The sequence below is a fragment of the Podarcis muralis genome, chromosome 8 (assembly GCF_964188315.1).
Source record: "Podarcis muralis chromosome 8, rPodMur119.hap1.1, whole genome shotgun sequence".
Taxonomy (NCBI): Eukaryota; Metazoa; Chordata; class Lepidosauria; order Squamata; family Lacertidae; genus Podarcis; species Podarcis muralis.
Genome location: NC_135662.1, coordinates 41241021 through 41258545, shown reverse-complemented (window position 1 = coordinate 41258545; position 17525 = coordinate 41241021). Strand labels below are relative to the sequence as shown.

Genomic DNA, 17525 nt, shown 5'->3' with positions numbered 1-17525 from the left:
CCCTCCAGATGTTTTGGGCTACCACTTCCCAGCAGCTGGGGCAAATGGAGGACAATGAAGGGGCTAAGGTTGCTATGGAAGAATCTTGTATTACTTTACCAAAGGCAGATCACAATTGGATTATTTCTGGTCACCCATACCCCAAACCTTTGCAAATAATGTGACATGAGCTCTGTAATTGTTTTTCACTCATGGTTTTTCTGTTGGCTATACAACATAAAAACCATTTCATTTGACTATACAGTTGCTTAAAAAAAACCCTCAACATGTGTTTGTTTTTAAAGAATCTTGTATTATAACTTCTGGTAGTTACAATATAGAGTAGCCATCTTGGCTACTATGGTTATTTATATTTGATCTACTACTGTACTGTTTGACGGGACAAGAGTGAACATACAGAGAATTCTGTCTTAGGGTATAGTTTGTTTCCCTTTATAATCTTTGGATTCCTTGTAGCTAAGTGATTTTAAGCAATGAGTGGCAATTTTATATGATAAGATGTCATTTAAGTGTATCGACTAAAAGCACTTGAATGCCCATTTTATTTTATTTTTACATTCTGCTGCCTACATTAATCCAGATCAGTCGGTACTAGAAGTAAATGGAGATCAGGCTATGCAACCATAAGGAAAGCACCCTGACTCTAACTAGGTGGGCGGAAGGGGAGAAAACAAGTTTTTGTCAGTCTTTTGTATTGCAGCAGCTGGATTCACTGTTGCTATAGCAACACACCACATGATAAGGTGTATTAGATTGCTCTGCTCTGAGCACAAGAGAGAGAATGATCACTAAAGTTAAAGGTTACTTTGGAGTTCCTTGCTTATAAATGTTTATGGGCAAATGGTCCAGCTCCAAAGAGCAGAATTAGTGCTGTGTTGCTGTTTTAAACAATAGGCTCAGGTAAGCTAAACACTGATCATTTTTGTCTCATCATTTTACTTCTTCCTAGTGAAAATACAGGACTCTATTTTGGTTCTTGTGTTTTGCAGATGTATTTATTTGTTGATTTCATAAAGTTTGTAAGCTTCAGAAAATGAAGACAGATGTTCCAGCTTTAAGTTAATCTTAAAATCTGAATCACATAAAGCAAAACATTTCTTTTATTATAGCTTTTGCTAGGTTTTCTGGGTACTTCACACTCTTTGAAATTTTAACTTATTGAATAGTGGTTCAAAACAGCTGCCATGTTACTGGTCCAAATGAATGCTTCACTTTTAACCTTTGCAAGAGTTTGTATGAATTCAATCTTGGTTTTGCAATTTTTTATTTTTTTATTTTTTATTTTTTTAAAAAATGTTGTTTTATACATACATTATAATTGACATACAGACAGACACGTGTTTAATTATTGGATTAAAAATATTGTTTAGTGGTGATGGTATACTTGCAGAAAATTGTTTCTCAGAGCAGTTGGTTTAGTACAACATGGCTGGAAAGGGTTAGGCAGATAGTCCTACTATGAGTTTTCAACAGATTATTTTTCCAGTTCTTGGACAGTCATAATCAAAACACGATTAAGAGATACTTACATTCAGAAAAGACCAGTCCCTGGAGAGCAAGTCCCAGGATTTCCCCTTGGTTTGCGAAATTTAAGTACCAGCATGCGTTAGAGTACTTTCTGTCATCACTAGCAATTACTCAATACAGGTACAGCACAACCACTAGTCATGTTTGCTCAGGAGTTTCTAATTGTATTCAGAAGGGGTTAATTCCAAGTCTGCATATGTTTTGTAGCCTTGCCCTTTTTGAATTAAATTTAATGTGTTCTGCAGTTCTCAAGGGAAGATGTCAACAGGTACTTTATGATTTATCTGTAAGATTTGCATATGTAGTTCTGAAACAGCTGACTATTTGAGACGTTATTTGTTTTATTGCCTATTAGGGCAGATGTTTCTTGGGGAAAGTTTCTTCCTTTGTTGGGGCAAGAATATTATTTTTAGTCTATCTCAAAATGTACATGTTTTGCTTGTGGGGGCCCTATGGGTAATGACTACTTTTGCCTTGGGTCTAAAAAAGCATGCAAATTCTGTTAAGATTAATGTGCTAAATGTCATCTGGATTATCCCTGAGCATATATATTTACCAGGATTTTAGTATTAGGAATAGATTCTCTGATATGTATTAGCTGCTCCTTATTGTATGTTTTTGTCTGACTTAAAACAAATAAACCTGAACTGGGCATCCGTTCTAATTGTGCTGCTGCGGTACAAAGATATAAAGAAAATCATAGTGAATTATAAAGTAAAATGTTTTCAGCATTAAACCATTCATCTCAGGTTAGGCAGGTATAAAATGCTAATGACATTGGATTAAATAGTTTAATCAGATCTATTGTTCAAGTGCAATGAAGAGACTTTTTGCAGACTTGTCATGACGTTTTGGTATTTTATTATTCTAACTTGGAAACTTCCTCGCTTCTGTGTATGTAGAGATTCTTTCAATATGTAGAATCTACCATCAAGTTAGTGGGTCACCAGTTTCATTTATATTCTGATGGTACTCAACCACCAACTCTCCTATGTTAAATCAATAAGCTTCTTTTTTTGGCCAAAATAGCCTTTCAAAGCTTTCTTACAGCAATAAAACAAAAATTAATTTAGAGACAACAGAGGAGATGACCAGCAATAAAAATAAAAAGCAGGAAGCATCCAACAGTAGCAGTAAAAACATTCCGGGGGGGTTGTTTAATATTGTTCCCACTATATCTTCATTGTGCAGTTTTATATAATATCTGGGACAACTATTAAAGTTATTGGACACAGGGTGAAATAAGACATTCAAACCCTGTGATTCCCTTGTAATGTAGAAGAGAGGGCATGTGGATTGGGAGTGCTTCAGCCTTTACTATATATATTTATATTTACCACCAAAATATCTCCTGCAAGGGTCCTCCTCACCCCTGTATTCACACTGAGCTGGATCCATTGTACAACTCTTTTCCGTCTCCTCTATTGCCCCCCATACCCACTGAACAGCTTATTCTACCGAACACTATGCACTGTGTCTTACAGGGCTGCAGAGGGATGGTGGAATTGCTGAAAAACAGGCCAAGGAATCTTGCACTGCTCTCTCAAGGTTACTAATTTTGAGTGCTATTCCCCGCCCACTTCAGCCCAATAAGACACTGCCAATAATATTTGGTAGGTGCCCTCTGGAAAAGCTTGGTGGGGTACAGGGGGCTGCAGAATGAAGAAAGGAAAGGAAAAATCAGTTGTGTTGAGCTTTCTTCCACTTGTACAACCTTGGATAAAACCTATTATCTTTGCAAATGTCGACTTCAAAGCGTGTGTTTGCTGAGATGACTCCTGCTTTCTCCCTTACCCGCTTTGCCAAAAACTTCTCTACGTCATCAAAGTTTTCCCCTAGAAATGTCTACTGTGAGAGATCAAAGCAACTAAAAAAAAGAGCATCAATTATTCATATGCTGTTTTTATATTGACTGAGCCATGCTCATAGAAAACTATTTCTGGAGTAATTGGTAAAAAAAAATAAAAAATACAACATGCTGTCAATTTATGGAGACAAAATTATATATTTTGCCCAAGCATGTTCAAAGTGTGATGGTATGTGACGCCATAGTTGCTAGTTACCTAGGAAATGGGTTAACTTCTAATATTTTGAAAGTGGAATGGGGGGAATAACTTTGGTGTATTACTTTACTCTGGGATATCTTCCTTTCTTAGCATTTCAAAGAGAAGATCAATTTAGAAAATGAAACTGATGATTAAGATATTCTGTTCCCAAATTAGAAGGATTGCTATCACTATGACAGATGCTCAGAACTTGTCCCTGCTTTGTTTTCAAGACGCATTTGCATTATGTTAAAGGGAGAGAAACAGTAACATTTACAATGCAATCCTAACTATATCTAGTTCAAAGTAAATCTTGCTGAATTTAGTGGAGTTCGTTCCCAGGAGGGTCATGGGGTTAAGATTGCAGCCTTAGTGGTGGAGGACAAAATTGCATGTGGCTCATTCAAATAGAGAAGGTAGTGGACACTTACACATCGAATATATAGCAGACACATTTCCACGTTAATTCGTGTTATACTCAGTAGCATCTGAAATGGATGCACACTAACTTTCTACCATGTGTCAATAATCCGGAGTACCTGAGCTAATTAAAAATCATAGGCTCTTCAAAAATTACAGGGTACATTCCAGACGAAATCCAGATTTGCAATGAGTGAAGACTTATGGACCAGTGCTTAGGGCTGCTTATATAACCATCCCTACAGTAGGCTTTGTTCCATTGATTTCTACTGCCTCCAGGTAATGGGTAAGACGTAAAGCTTTTCAGGTGTTCTCTTCCCCTCCCCAATGCAATATACCATTGCATGAGGGAAGGGCAACACTGCGCTCCCCGCAATCCATTGGAACGCCATCACCATCTCCACATGTGATAGGCGAAACTCAGAACCTTGGAGTATCATGATTCTAAATCGGGCAGGGAGTGTATACAAGTAGAAAAGGCTGATTATTACGACATTCAGTCCCCAACACACAGAAGGTTTAGGGAGTGGTGATTGGAACATGCCATAGTTGGAACACTCCATCCTCCACTCTTCCACTGTAATCCCCACCCCCTTTTCTTAATTTGCAATGACCATAATTTTGTAAATGTGTTTGGGTTGCATTGGAGCAAACCAGGATTGCCTCAAAACTATGGCTCACTAAACAGCTTCAAACTAAGGCTTCAGTCATGATTAGGAGGCAATTCCTGATTGTCCCAGCTGCAGCTGAAGCTTGAAGCTGAAGCTGAGGCTCCAATACTTTGGCCACCTCATGAGAAGAGAAAACTCCCTAGAAAAACCCTGATCTTGGGAAAGATTGAGGGCACAAGGAGAAGGGGACGACAGAGGACGAGATGGTTGGACAGTGTTCCCGAAGCTACGAACATGAGTTTGATCAAGCTGCAGAGGCAGTGGAAGACAGGAGTGCCTGGTGTGCTCTGGCCCATGGGGTCACAAAGACTCAGACATGACTAAACGTCTCAACAACAACCTGATTGTCCCTAACCATAGTTAACCTGATTCAGATGTTAATGTCAAATTATAGTTATCACAAATGATAAAAGGGAAGGTTTTGCAAGAGGGGAGGAAGGGCAATGCAAATGAGCCTGCAGCATGTTCCCATCTCTAAAATATGATTTGAAGACTGGGAAATGGGACTTTGAAATTTTACCATTATGGAAAAGAAAGGCAAAATCTTAGTCATACAACAAAAAAAGACCAGGAAGGTGGTTCTAAAACAGAAGCAAAATTTACATACAGTGGTACCTCAGGTTTCATACGCCTCAGGTTACATACGCTTCAGGTTACAGACTCCGCTAACCCAAAAATAGTACCTCGGGTTAAGAACTTTGCTTCAGGATGAGAACAGAAATCGGGCTCTGGTAGCACAGCAGCAGGAGGAGGCCCCATAAGCTAAAGTGGTGCTTCAGGTTAAGAACGGACCTCCGGAACGAATTAAGTATGTAACCAGAGGTACCACTGTACTTGGAATCAAATATAGCATGTCTTGCCTGTGAAGAATACCATGGTTAACAGTCCTTGGAAATGTTGTAACCACTAGCTGAACTATTAGCTTTCACTGATATAAGAGTTCTCATACCAAGAAGCAATCATCTGAGGCTATCTCCTGAAGAATATATTTCCCCAGGGCCTCAGCCTTTTAATTATAACCTTAAATTGATTTCTTTTTAAAGAGTTTTCAACTGGTTTCAAGCATGGATTGGTAGGTGGAGGAACACTTTCCTTGAGTCTAGAACTTTAGTCTTAGAATGGCTCCTCTCGGTCAGCTATAAGCAGAGTTTATCAAACTTGGTTCAATCTCATCCAACTCAAGTTCCAACTCATCATCTGATGAAGTAGGTTTTCACCTGTGAAAACTTATACCATTTTACATTTATAAGCTTCTTAAAAGTTGGTCTTCTGGTTGTTTTAAGCTTCTGTATGTTTGTTGCTTGTCACATAGTGACTTGCTGGTATTAGGTGACTAATAAATTTTAAAAATTACCAATCAACCTAAGAATGGTAAAATTCTTGTGCTGTTGCAAAACTCCTTGATTGGAGGAGTGAGTGGGTTTGAAAAATCTACCTTTAGTTTAAGCAATTTCATCAAATGCAAACCCACAATTGACTGCTGATAGCAGTAGATTTTCCCCACTTCCATTTTTGTTAACTCAAGGATTTGTTTGCTACATTAATATAGCCATCGGCCCCAATTCAAAAAGATAATATACTCCATATCAAGTTTTTTTCTTTCCATTTTGTACATTTATTAATACTGTTTGTCTTCAGAATTCAGCAGAGCTAAGAGACAGATAACATTTATTGGAATGAGTAACCCAAATGACTACATCAAGGCCATTCAGTTAATTTCCTCTCTTTGTAAAACAGCCTGTAATTTCCAATCCTGAGTTATCAGACGTGACTAAAGATATATAAAAATGAGCTGACATAATGATGCATGAATTCTCCCCAGAGTGATTGCACCACAGCTGTTGTAGGAGGATGAACGGAGATTTTGGAAAACATTTCTGCTGAAAATCTACAAGACATATTTATATTCAGGCCTTGCTCCTCTATTATTGCATGAGGTTTTTCGAAACTTGACCAATGACGGAAAATTCCAGTAATGATTTTGGTCTTCTTATAAAGGTTAGGTTCATTCATTTCAGTGGGTCTTCTCTGAGTACCACCTAGTGACACTAGATAAAATTAATAGGTATAGTCTGGGTGACATTCTTCCTTTGCTGATAATACTCCTAGGGAAAGTTCTCTTAAGTACTGCTCTTTAGATATGGCACATGAGAGAATAACAAAACACATTGTTCCTAAATATAAGCATGCTGTCTTAATTTCAGGGTTACTTTAATCCAGGCAGGTATGTTTGTAGCACTGTATCAGACAATAAAAAAACAATACCCTGTTGAAATGAGCATGCATTTTGGCATCTGTGTAATATTACACACATACAACACCACGGCAGCCTGATTTTTTAGGACAGAGAGGAAAGGAACACTGTCAGAAGAGGTACTTCTGTTAATTAACTGCAATTCAGAGCCTGGGCTGCAACTCTGGATATTTGCATTGGACATGTCTCATTTTGCATTGACAGTCTCAAAATGTATTCTTCCTTAAGTGTCATTCTGACAGTTAAGAAACAAGAACTTCCATGCCAGTTGCACTGTAAGAGGTTCTGCATGTGGGTGCTTTAAATATGGTCATGTGCAATACAGTATCTTTCTGCTGTGTTATTAGAGAACTGTACACAAAAAGAAGGGACTTCCTTTGACCAGCAAAAAAAAAGAGGGATTTTGCAAGAGCAAGCCATTTAGGTATATTCCTCATGATTTGTGAGGTTTCAGATATCAAGTTCCATTTCCTGTCTAAAAGTCAGTTGGGAATTTCCACTGAGGCAGAGGATCACACTTTGCTTCAGCTAATCAGTCTATATTGTAGGCAGGGTGGATTTATTTTAATTGGCTAAGGGACTGATCCTCTCCCCCCACCCCACTTCCATGGAATATTCCTTGTCTTGGCTGGGATTTAGGCCATGAGAGTACTGTATCTTCTTGCAAATTACATGTGTTTTGAGTTGAGGGTTATGTTAAAACTTTCAGGAAACCTAAAAGCTCTATAGTGGAGACTTTGGACTCAGCTACATTGGTAAAGAAAAAGTGCTTTATGTGTGTTATAACACTGTGACACCAGGTGGAGCTGTGGAGTCCTGTCTTTTGCCAATGTGATTTCCCTCTATGAGGTTTACCACACGCTTTCCTGAAATGCTTTTTTGATGTGTCTAGATCCAGCCTTTTATGCAAGAAGAAGGGTGGGAAGTAACATGTAAGGAAAAAAGGATTTCCTTGTCACCAGAATGGCATATTTCAAGCTTCTCAGTGAGAATTGGGGGAGGGGACGGTCTTCAGTGCTTAAAAGCTGACAATTAAATTGAGCTGTGTAAATATCTTCTCCTGTCAAAGGAAGCTGCATGCACCTAGAATCAAGACCATACAAATGGTTGGTGTCAGGATCTCCCATTCTTGTCCACATTCCTCTTCAAATTTCCTGTGATTTGCATACGGGAGGGAGAATCCTCCCAGTGATGTGCTCCACTGCAGTAGAAATGTTTCCCTGCAGCTGTTTCTCTGACAACACCACGTTGATGCTACAGAAAGTGAAGGGGAAAAGGCAAGAAGTGCCCTGTGCTCAGCTGCAGCTTACAAGGGCAGAATTAATTTCCCCCTAGGACGTTGAGATCACTTCTGCCAGAATCTGGAGGTTTTGGAGGCCACAGCAATTTTTGACAACTGTCTCCATCAGCGGAGAGAATGCAAAACGTGGGTGACTAAAGAGAGTAGATGCTACGCTGATGGTTTCTCCAGTTACCATTTCTTATTCCCATATACAATAATGTTCAGAGCAGTCAGGTGCATTTCAAAGCTCTTTTACATGGTCCAGAAAGTGATCCCTATTTGTACACCGCTGCTCAAACACTTCCAGGTTGGAAATGTAATCAACACCTCTGATTATTTATAATTATTTATTTTATTATTGCATTTATATCCCACGCATCCACCAATGAAGTCAGAACAACCCCATGTGGTAGGTTAGGCTGAGAGCTGGCAACTGGTCCAAAGCCACACAGTGCGGTTCATGACCAAGTGGAGATTTGAACTCTGGCCTCTTACGTCCTAGTCCAAAACACTAACCACTACACCACACAGGGTGTGCCCTTTTCCTGCAAAACTTCACAGACAGTGCTACCTACTGCTGTCCATGAGTATAACATTGCTTCTGTTGTTGCGTAATATTATCCTTTTGTGTTTGTATTGCTTACATTGGTTTTGTATCTAGTGCACGCCATCTTGGTGCTCTTTATGGAAAAATGTAACCGGTTTTATAAATAAATACAGTGGTACCTCGGGTTAAGTACTTAATTCGTTCTGGAGATGCGTTCTTAACCTGAAACTGTTCTTAACCTGAAGCACCACTTTAGCTAATGGGGCCTCCCGCTGCCGCCGTGCCGCCGAAGCACGATTTCTGTCCTCATCCTGAAGCAAAGTTCTTAACCCGAGGTACTATTTTTGGGTTAGTGGAGTCTGCAACCTGAAGCGTATGTAACCCGAGGTACCACTGTAACTAGTAAATCTGACCAAGAAAACTACTACCTGATGTTTGTTCAGATGGCTGCCTTTTTCTAGACTTCTTCCAGTGATGTTGCTCACTGCTGAGACTGCTGCATATCTTCTTGCTGGTATCTTTCAGCGGTGTGTTGAACAGTTTGTTCGCAGCACCTGTGAACTGCAAGTTCACTACCTCTTTGGTCAGTTTTAGTTTACAGCCTGCGGGGCACATTGAGCAATGAAGGAAGTGATCAGGGCACGGGGTCTAGAGCCCAGCTGAGTTCACCATTTTGCTCCTTTGTTCTTTACCTACAAAGCAAATTGTGAAGTGAAAGACATCAGAAAGCAGTGTGATTTGTCACAGCACAACTAGGTGTGGCTGGAAGAATAAAGCAGTTGGAAGGGGCAACATGAGAGAGAAACAGAAAGTACAGAAAAGAGGGGGAAAGATCAAGGAAGGAGGGGAGGGGAGAAGATGCTTGGAATGAGAGACATGTATGTGTTCAATGGCCATTAAACAGCTTCAGATAACTGTGAGGTTTCCAGACAGATTCTCAGATGGTGTAAAATAATGTGACAATATTGGGGCTATATAAGCTCATGTCAGCTTTGGATTTGTTTTAGAAATACCTACTTTATCATCCCGAGAGAGCAGGATTTATAGGAATACATATTCCCCTTAATCTTTTCTAGCCTTTTTTGCCAACAATACTGAGCAAGAAAGGAAGGCTTTAGATGTGTATTTAATCAGTAGTGGGCCGTATGCTGGTGGCAGCACTCACCTGACCTCCTAACAGCTGAGTCACTATTGCTTATCAGGAGGGGGAGGGGTAAGGGGGAGGGGAAATCAGTGGTGCAGATTCAAAGGCAGAGTCAATCCTTCTGTTATACTGGTGCGTTATCACTGCACCAACTGCCTCCTCCCCTCTCCTTCCCAGACAGCAGAAGCAGCTCAGCTGTCAGAAGGTCACATGAGGGTTGCTGCCCCACCACTCTGTTACTGCATTCAGTTCCACCATATACCTATATGCACGGTAGTCTGCATCACAGTACAATACACATTATAACATAGGGGAGAACCCATCTGGTATAGACCAAAGATCCATTGAGGTCTAGCATTGTGTTCTCACTGTGACCAACCAGATGCCTATGGGAAGCCCACAAGCAGGACATGAGTACAACAACACTCTCCCAATTTGCATTCCCCAGCAACTGATACTGCCTCAAATACTGGAGGCAATGCACAGACGCCAGCGATTGGTCTAATAACCCTCTTTTAAAACAGTCCAGAGGATATGCCTTTGCCAACTTCAAGTAACACATTGAAAAGTATTATGCCACTGAAGAGAGAGACCTGTGTGGTTGTCATTGCTACTGCATTTTGCGGGCCATTGTTATAAATTGTGTTTTCTCTCACACACACAAACAATTAAGTATATGCTTGAACACCACCTGGGAAGTTACCATTGCATGTGTTCCCACAATGTGTCTGTTTTGCCACACTAGAGAAATGTATACTTCACATGGGGGGGGGGTAATTTTAAGTTTCTTTTCATAGACTTCCGCAATTACCAGTATCGTTCTCCATTTGCTTTCTTGGCCCAGCCAAATTCTGGAGGTTGTGCTGGGTGGGGGGGGGGTGAGCTCATCTGACTAGCAGGAGCAGGAAGCAGGTGTTCCAGTGAAGGACGTATACTTTTGATGGGAGGTAAGAAGCAATCGGTAGGGTTTGTTTCTTCAGTTCAAAGCATTATTTTATGGGTAAAAGCCACCCCAAGTGACTACGTAGCATGACTCCCGCTGTGTGTTTTCAAAATGGGCCAAGAAAACAATGGGAATGATTATGTGAAGACACAGCATTACTTCCAGGAGCATTGTATGAAAAAAATAGGACTGCCCCCTTTCCCTCATACAATGCTCCTGAAAAGAATCTCCTCACACTAATAAATTTTGGGTTACTAGAAATGTTCTTTTTCAACTGCACTTTGTACTGCCTACCATACCAATAATTTTTCAGAGTGACGTTAGCAGGTGAGGGTATCAGAGAAGAATAGGGTCAGTCTCTAGTAGTGTGTTCTGGTTTCAGCTGTGTATTAGCACTGTTGGATGTTGAGCTTTATATACCATATATTTCCTTGGCGTCCTTGTATAAATAAATTTTATGTTTAATGATGCTGTACATCATTCTGCCCTTTGTGTTATTGTAAAATAATGATGAATAATGAATAATGTTGAATAATGAATAACAATTAATTAGAGTAAAAGTAATAAACTGAGTTCATTTTGGGGGGAAATTTAGGAACATAACCAAAAAAAACCACAAAAAACTCCAGTTAGTTTAATTTAGGTTTCCATCATTCTAATTTCTTTTTCTTTATTAATAATTACTATCGTATTGAAGATGCAAAGTTTTTACCAGCCTTATCTACCAAAGCTATATATAGGTCACTGCTAAATTCCAGTTTAGTGGAGCAAGCTTTGCCCAAGGCCACCTCAGAGCAGAGAACCTAAAACTCCCTAATCTAGGGGCCAATAGTTTTGTGGGAGGCATGCAATTAGATCTGCCAATTTAGTTTTCCTAAAACTAGCTGCAAGGGGGATGGTGATTTGAATTGGGCCCATAGTAGGTGTATGAGAGGGCTAACTCTTCCAGCCACAGTTCCTAAGTGCCAATATCTTCCCCCACCCCTGAGCTATTGTTAAGACTCTGAGAGGAAAATGGCCCCCTCATACTACCCTGAGGAACACACATATGAGGAGAAAATTCAGGCTGCTTCACTTGAAGAGAATACCCTCAGCACCTCTCCCTAGACCCTCCTGGCCTGAGACATACCTCTCCTGACTTCCTCAGATTTAGAGGATGAGCCCTCAATAATACCTTCATCCCATCCACAGTTTAGAAATTTTGAGCCAACTGCAGTATTGACCTTGCCAGCCTACATAAATCCTCATATGACCTCAGCTCTTGGCTCAGATAGAAACTTCCAAAGCACAGACAGCTGGGCCTACTAGATACCTTTGTCTGCACCTAGCTTAACCTGCTTCACCTTTTTATTGCTTATGCTTCCTCTATGAGCCCCAAGCTGCATCAGACCAGGTTAATATGGAGGTAAGGGGCCTGACTACTGACCTATCAGACCACTTCATCCACCTCTTTGATCCTTATTTGTCTACTCCAGAACTTAACCACCTGCCTGTTTTGACCTCTTTGCATCCTGGCAGTGTCATGTATGTTTTCCACTCCACTGCTAATAGCAATGTGAGGTGACTTGCTTTGGAAAATCACCTTGAAGGGAAAGGGTTACTCAGACCTGTACTGAAAGCTCAATCCAAAACCCCCACTGCACTGCCGAGCAGAAGAAAAATAGCTCAGGAAATCAAAGTACACAATGTGTAGTTTGGTCCAAAGAAAGGAAGGGAGCCTATGGTCCTCCAGATATTGTTGGACCTTCAGTCCCCATCCATTCCAACCACTGTGACCAGTGGATGATGGGAGGAGCAGTCCAGCAATATCTGCAGGCCAACTGGGTGCCCTAATGCAAAGTAGTTTTCACACAAACTTTTTGTTCTGGCACCCAAATTTTGGTTTCTTTCAGGCAAGTGACTCTTAACCTAGAAGGGACAGTGTGTGCAAACTGAGCATTGTGTCACACTGCTCTTGACCTCCTTGAGAGTTCCAATGAGCATAGATTATGTGAGGCCTCCTATAGACCTCACAAGTGCCTTATTGGGTTCTATGAGGGATATAAATGTAAGAAAATAAATAAATGATGTCAAATATGTTCTTGGCTAATTATTTTTGCATATTCCCTGTAATATGTTTCTAGCTCTATATTAATCATGGACAGCAAATTAAATGTCTGATCTATGGTGATGTATTTTTTATCAGCTAGATACCGAACAAGCTGGATTTTCTCTGGGGCGAAAAACAGCATAGGTTTGTATCAAAGTTGGCTTTATAATGAAGGAGTTTATATTAACCCGCTGTAGTAGAATATGTTGAAGATAAACCAGTATCATGTGATGAGCATAAAGAAGAGTTATTCAGTTAATTTAATGGAATATTCCAGGGCAGGAGTGGCTCGCTGTGTGAGGCAGAGCCGCAGCATAGCCCCCACCCCCAGCAGCAGTTCTTACTGATGTACCTGTACAATCCTGAGTCTGATGTAGCCCCATGCCTTCTGGTAAAGGGCAGCAATGGTGCTGCTGAGAGGCTGTTGCTATGGCTCTGACCCACTGGGTCAGCCACTCCTGTTCTAGGATGAAATGTTTAAAGTACAACTTAGCTCAACAAACACATAGGTAGGTGAGAAGAAGAAAGAGATTAAAAAATTGCATTAATTTAGCACTTTGTTTCTCTGATTTGTACTTGTGTTCCAACAGAATTCTTTGCAGAGCATTCGTTTTTATTAATATCAAATTATGAATCAGTAGCCACATACTAATTTTGACTTCTAGTCATCACTCAATTTTTTAAAAACTAGCTTTCTTCACAAGAAGTAGAAACTTGATGGTTAGATTTTCATTCAAACACAGTGCTCATTTATAAGTTAAACTTTTTAACTTTCTGAAACTGTATGTCCCCCTTTTTAAAAAATGGGTTTCCTAAGTGGTCAACATGCTAGTACTGTGAGCTCTGTTGGTAAAGTCACTGCAAGAATCCATACATCACCATCCAACCTCTTTGCATTGGAAGAACAAGATGAAATTTGGAGGCCCTTTACAAGAAGTTGGGGGCATGAGAAGGGCCGGTGGGAGGCTGGAAGCAGCTTTTGCCATCCATGGTCTAAGCCACTGCCATCTTCATCAAGGACCCTGTTCCCCAATACAGGGTAGGAATTGTGGCAGTGGAGTGGATGAAAAGTTCCAAGATTGGGAAATGGACTTGCTCTCTGCTTCAATATAAGCCAGGGCTTCCAGTCTGAGCTGTTGTAGTAGCCCACCAACCTTCTGGCTCAAGCAGGTTTTCATAGAATTGTGGGAAGGGACCCAAAGGATCATCTAGTCTAGTTCCTTGCAAAGCAAGGATCACAACTATAGAATCACTGACATGTGTGTTTTCCATTAACATTGGAGCTATGATCTGTAGCTCTGTCTACAGTGTTAAAGAGCAGTCTTAGAACTAATCACTATGGAGAAAAAATAATTTTTTGGTGGCTTCACCTCATTAATCTCTTCAGTGAGAGCTCTGTGAATGGAGCTTTTTAATTGCTCATTTTATTTGTTATTTAGTTGTCATGTTCGTTTGTCAGTCGCCTCCTGCAAATCTCTAGGCAACTGTCTCTAGGCAATGCACTACACGAGTATTAGACAAACATCAAAACACATCAAAACACAAAAACCACAGTTCACACTAACAATCTAGCCTACCATAGAAATAAATATCATCCCCAGGAAAAAAAAAATCAATTCAGCAATTAGAAAGAGCTAAAACACCCACACATAAGCTGAATCCATCTAATTGATGTTTGTGTGGCAGAGACTTAATATTAAATAAAATTTAGCGAACATTAAAATATGGCAGAAGGATGCTAAAAGGCCTCAGAGAAGAGAAACGTCACTGCCTGGCCCCTAAAAGGCATTAGAGTGGGTGCCTGGTGGAGGGCCGTGAAAATTTGTGTCCTGGGCTTTTTAAACATGTCTACCCATACACTATCTGACATCAAAGGGGCACATTGGTTGCCAGATGTGAAGTATATTGGCATTGTTTTCAGCTCTTCTACCCACTAGTCAGTTATTTGAAGAACTGTTTCAGGCAGTTTTGTATTTTGTGGAGCAATGAGAAAACATTTTAATCTAATCATTGTCTCCCCCATTATTATTATTATTATACAAATATCATATGTTTGGGCCAGAATTGCACCTTTACTTATCCTGCTGGTTATGATGGAAACTGTCAGCAGAGAGACAAGAAGTGGTGCCCCAGTCGAAATAATGTAATGATAATATTCTAATATACCACATTCCAGACTCAGAACCACCGAATTATTACAAGGCCAGCAATCCTACCCAACCTAATTCTGTCACTGATCACTTCTTTTAAAGTGAATTTGGTTTTAATCATGCCACCACTAGGCAGTTCAAGAGATCCTATTGACTAAGTAGGAGCTTAATGACATGTGAAGTGTTGCAGCCTGCCTTGTAGCCCTGCCTGGCCAAATCAGCAACATGAGAGAATGCAAAAGTCAACACGCATTGTCTTGAGGAAAAGCCTTTTGTCTTCATGATACTTCTTTTTCAGAACTTCATACTGCCTCTCCCTGCAGCTTCACTCTGGCTTTCTTTGGTAGATGTCATGTTTTCCCCTGACCTAGTCAAATGAAATGAAAAGAACCCTGAAGGCAAGGGAGATACAGAACCTTGAGCTGCTATCATATGTGCTTTTCCTGTTACACAGGACACATTGAGCAAGTACAACATTTAAAACTGGCCTTCCATGAAAGGGTATGAAATGTTGCTGCCATTATGATCAAATCTGCTTTAAAAAAAACCCACCAAAACCCACACTTTTCCATTATCCTGAGAGTTACATTTCTAAATGCACCTCTGTGAACAGTACCCTTGGCATTTCTTACTCATATGGTCCAGGGCAGATTGATGTTGACATGTTTTGAAACACAGAGAAAACAGGCAGGGCAAATAGCTATATTTCAAAACATTGAGCATTTGGAAGTAAGAGTTACCATATTTCTCATAACAATGTTAGTTTGCTTTCTAATGATGTGCTGAGAACAGAGAACACCAGTGGGACCTGCAAGTAATGGTGAGAATGTATTGCCCCTACACAGGAGTGTTCTTGCTCAGGTTTGCAGCAAGCTAACTAGACCTGCCTCCAGGATAAAAGTTATAAGGGGCTCATGCAGACCATCTCTTCTGCTCTCTGTCCCTAGTTTTGTGTGTTTGCTGACCAAAGCTCAACACATTTTGGGTTTTGAAGGCCCTGAACAGTTCTCATTGGGCTAATGGGGTGTCGACTTTTGAAATTGTTCTTTTTATTAATGTGTTGTGGTTCTCCATGCCTCTGGCTTCATCTGAGAAGGCTGGTATCTCCATCTTGTTTCTCAGCTACTACTTCAGTTCCAGTCCTGTTGGCACTCAGCCAACTGAGTTTGTTATTAGAGGGAATGATTACCAATATTACCTGTTTGTTGTTGTTTTTTAAAGTTATTTTTAGTTATTGAATATACTGTATCAGTATTCATGAACCATTAAGACCTATAATGAAAGGTAACAGTAGTTCATGTAATGGGCAGTTTCAGTTACTTCTGGAGTATTTCTAGAGGTGTTTGTACAGCTGGCTGTTTGTCAATGTATGTGGATTAGGATTGCCATTTGATACATCCTTCTTGATTCAGAATGGGATTTAGTGACTGCTACATTTTTATCATGTCATTTCTGTAAGCATAAGGGCAGAGAGAATGAATGCTGGTGGTTTCCTTTCTAGGTGGTCTCATAAGAACATAGCAAGAGTCCTTCTAGATCAGACCAAAGTTCTATGTAGTACAATACGTATCCTGTTCTCATAATAGTGACTAGCCAGAGTCCTATGAGAAGCCTATACCAAGCAGGTCATGAGCACAACAGCACTTTCCCTTATATTCAGATGCACAGTACCTCTGGTGTTCAAGGAAGCACACAACAATCATGGCTAGTAACTTTTGACAGTCTCATCCTCCATTAATTTTCCTAACCTCATTTTAAAGGAGGTCATCACTGGCTCTTGTGGTAGCCAATTCCATGGTTTAACTACGTGCTGTGTGAAGAAGTACTTCCTTTTGTCTGTCTTGAATATTCATTGGATGACAACCCCCCCAGGGTCAAGTATTATTAGAGAGGGAGAAAAACTTATCTCTATCCAATTCCTTCTCACCATGCATACTTTTAGATGCCTTTGTCATTTCCTCACTTTCTCATCTTTTTTTCCTAAACTAAAAAGCCCCAAGTGTTGTAACCTTTCCACATACAGGAACTGCTTAAGCGCATTGATCATGTGCCCCTTTTCTGAACTGTTCCCAGCTCTACATGGTCCAAAGAGAATAGGCCTATTTACCAGTCCCAGTTTCAGATGCAGATCAGAGTCAATCAGAATTTTGCAGTGCAGTTTCAGGTTTAAGACATGTGCACAGAAATGCTTATTTTAAAGAAAATGCATGGAATACACAAATAATGCATGTAAAAAGCGTATCAAATGTGTAGAATTTCAGTGTGACCTTCTGTAAAAGAAAAAAAAATACCTTAAAATGGGACATGATAAGACCTGTGATTGGGTACATGTGAATTTGACATAAAATAGTTTATAGTGAAATAAAAATAAATGCTGCTTTTATTACCAGCAACACAAGTGGGTCAAAGCATTATTTTCAATCCCATCTTCAAATCTTACAGAATCTGTGGAA

General features: G+C 40.1%; 1 protein-coding gene across 25 annotated transcripts in view; it reads left to right on the top strand.

Moving 5' to 3' along the window:
• DTNA (dystrobrevin alpha) overlaps nt 1-17525 on the top strand; it is a 186259-nt gene that overhangs the window by 84765 nt on the left and 83969 nt on the right. Inside the window, exon 2 of one of the 25 annotated variants that reach the window (XM_077933058.1) lies at nt 13019-13066. The exons of 23 other annotated variants lie outside the window; for them this stretch is intronic. The gene's annotated coding sequence lies outside the window, so the exon portion shown is untranslated. Of the gene's footprint in view, nt 1-812; nt 901-13018; nt 13067-17525 lie in introns of those variants that run through there. One more of the 25 variants, XM_077933061.1, reaches the window with a different exon arrangement.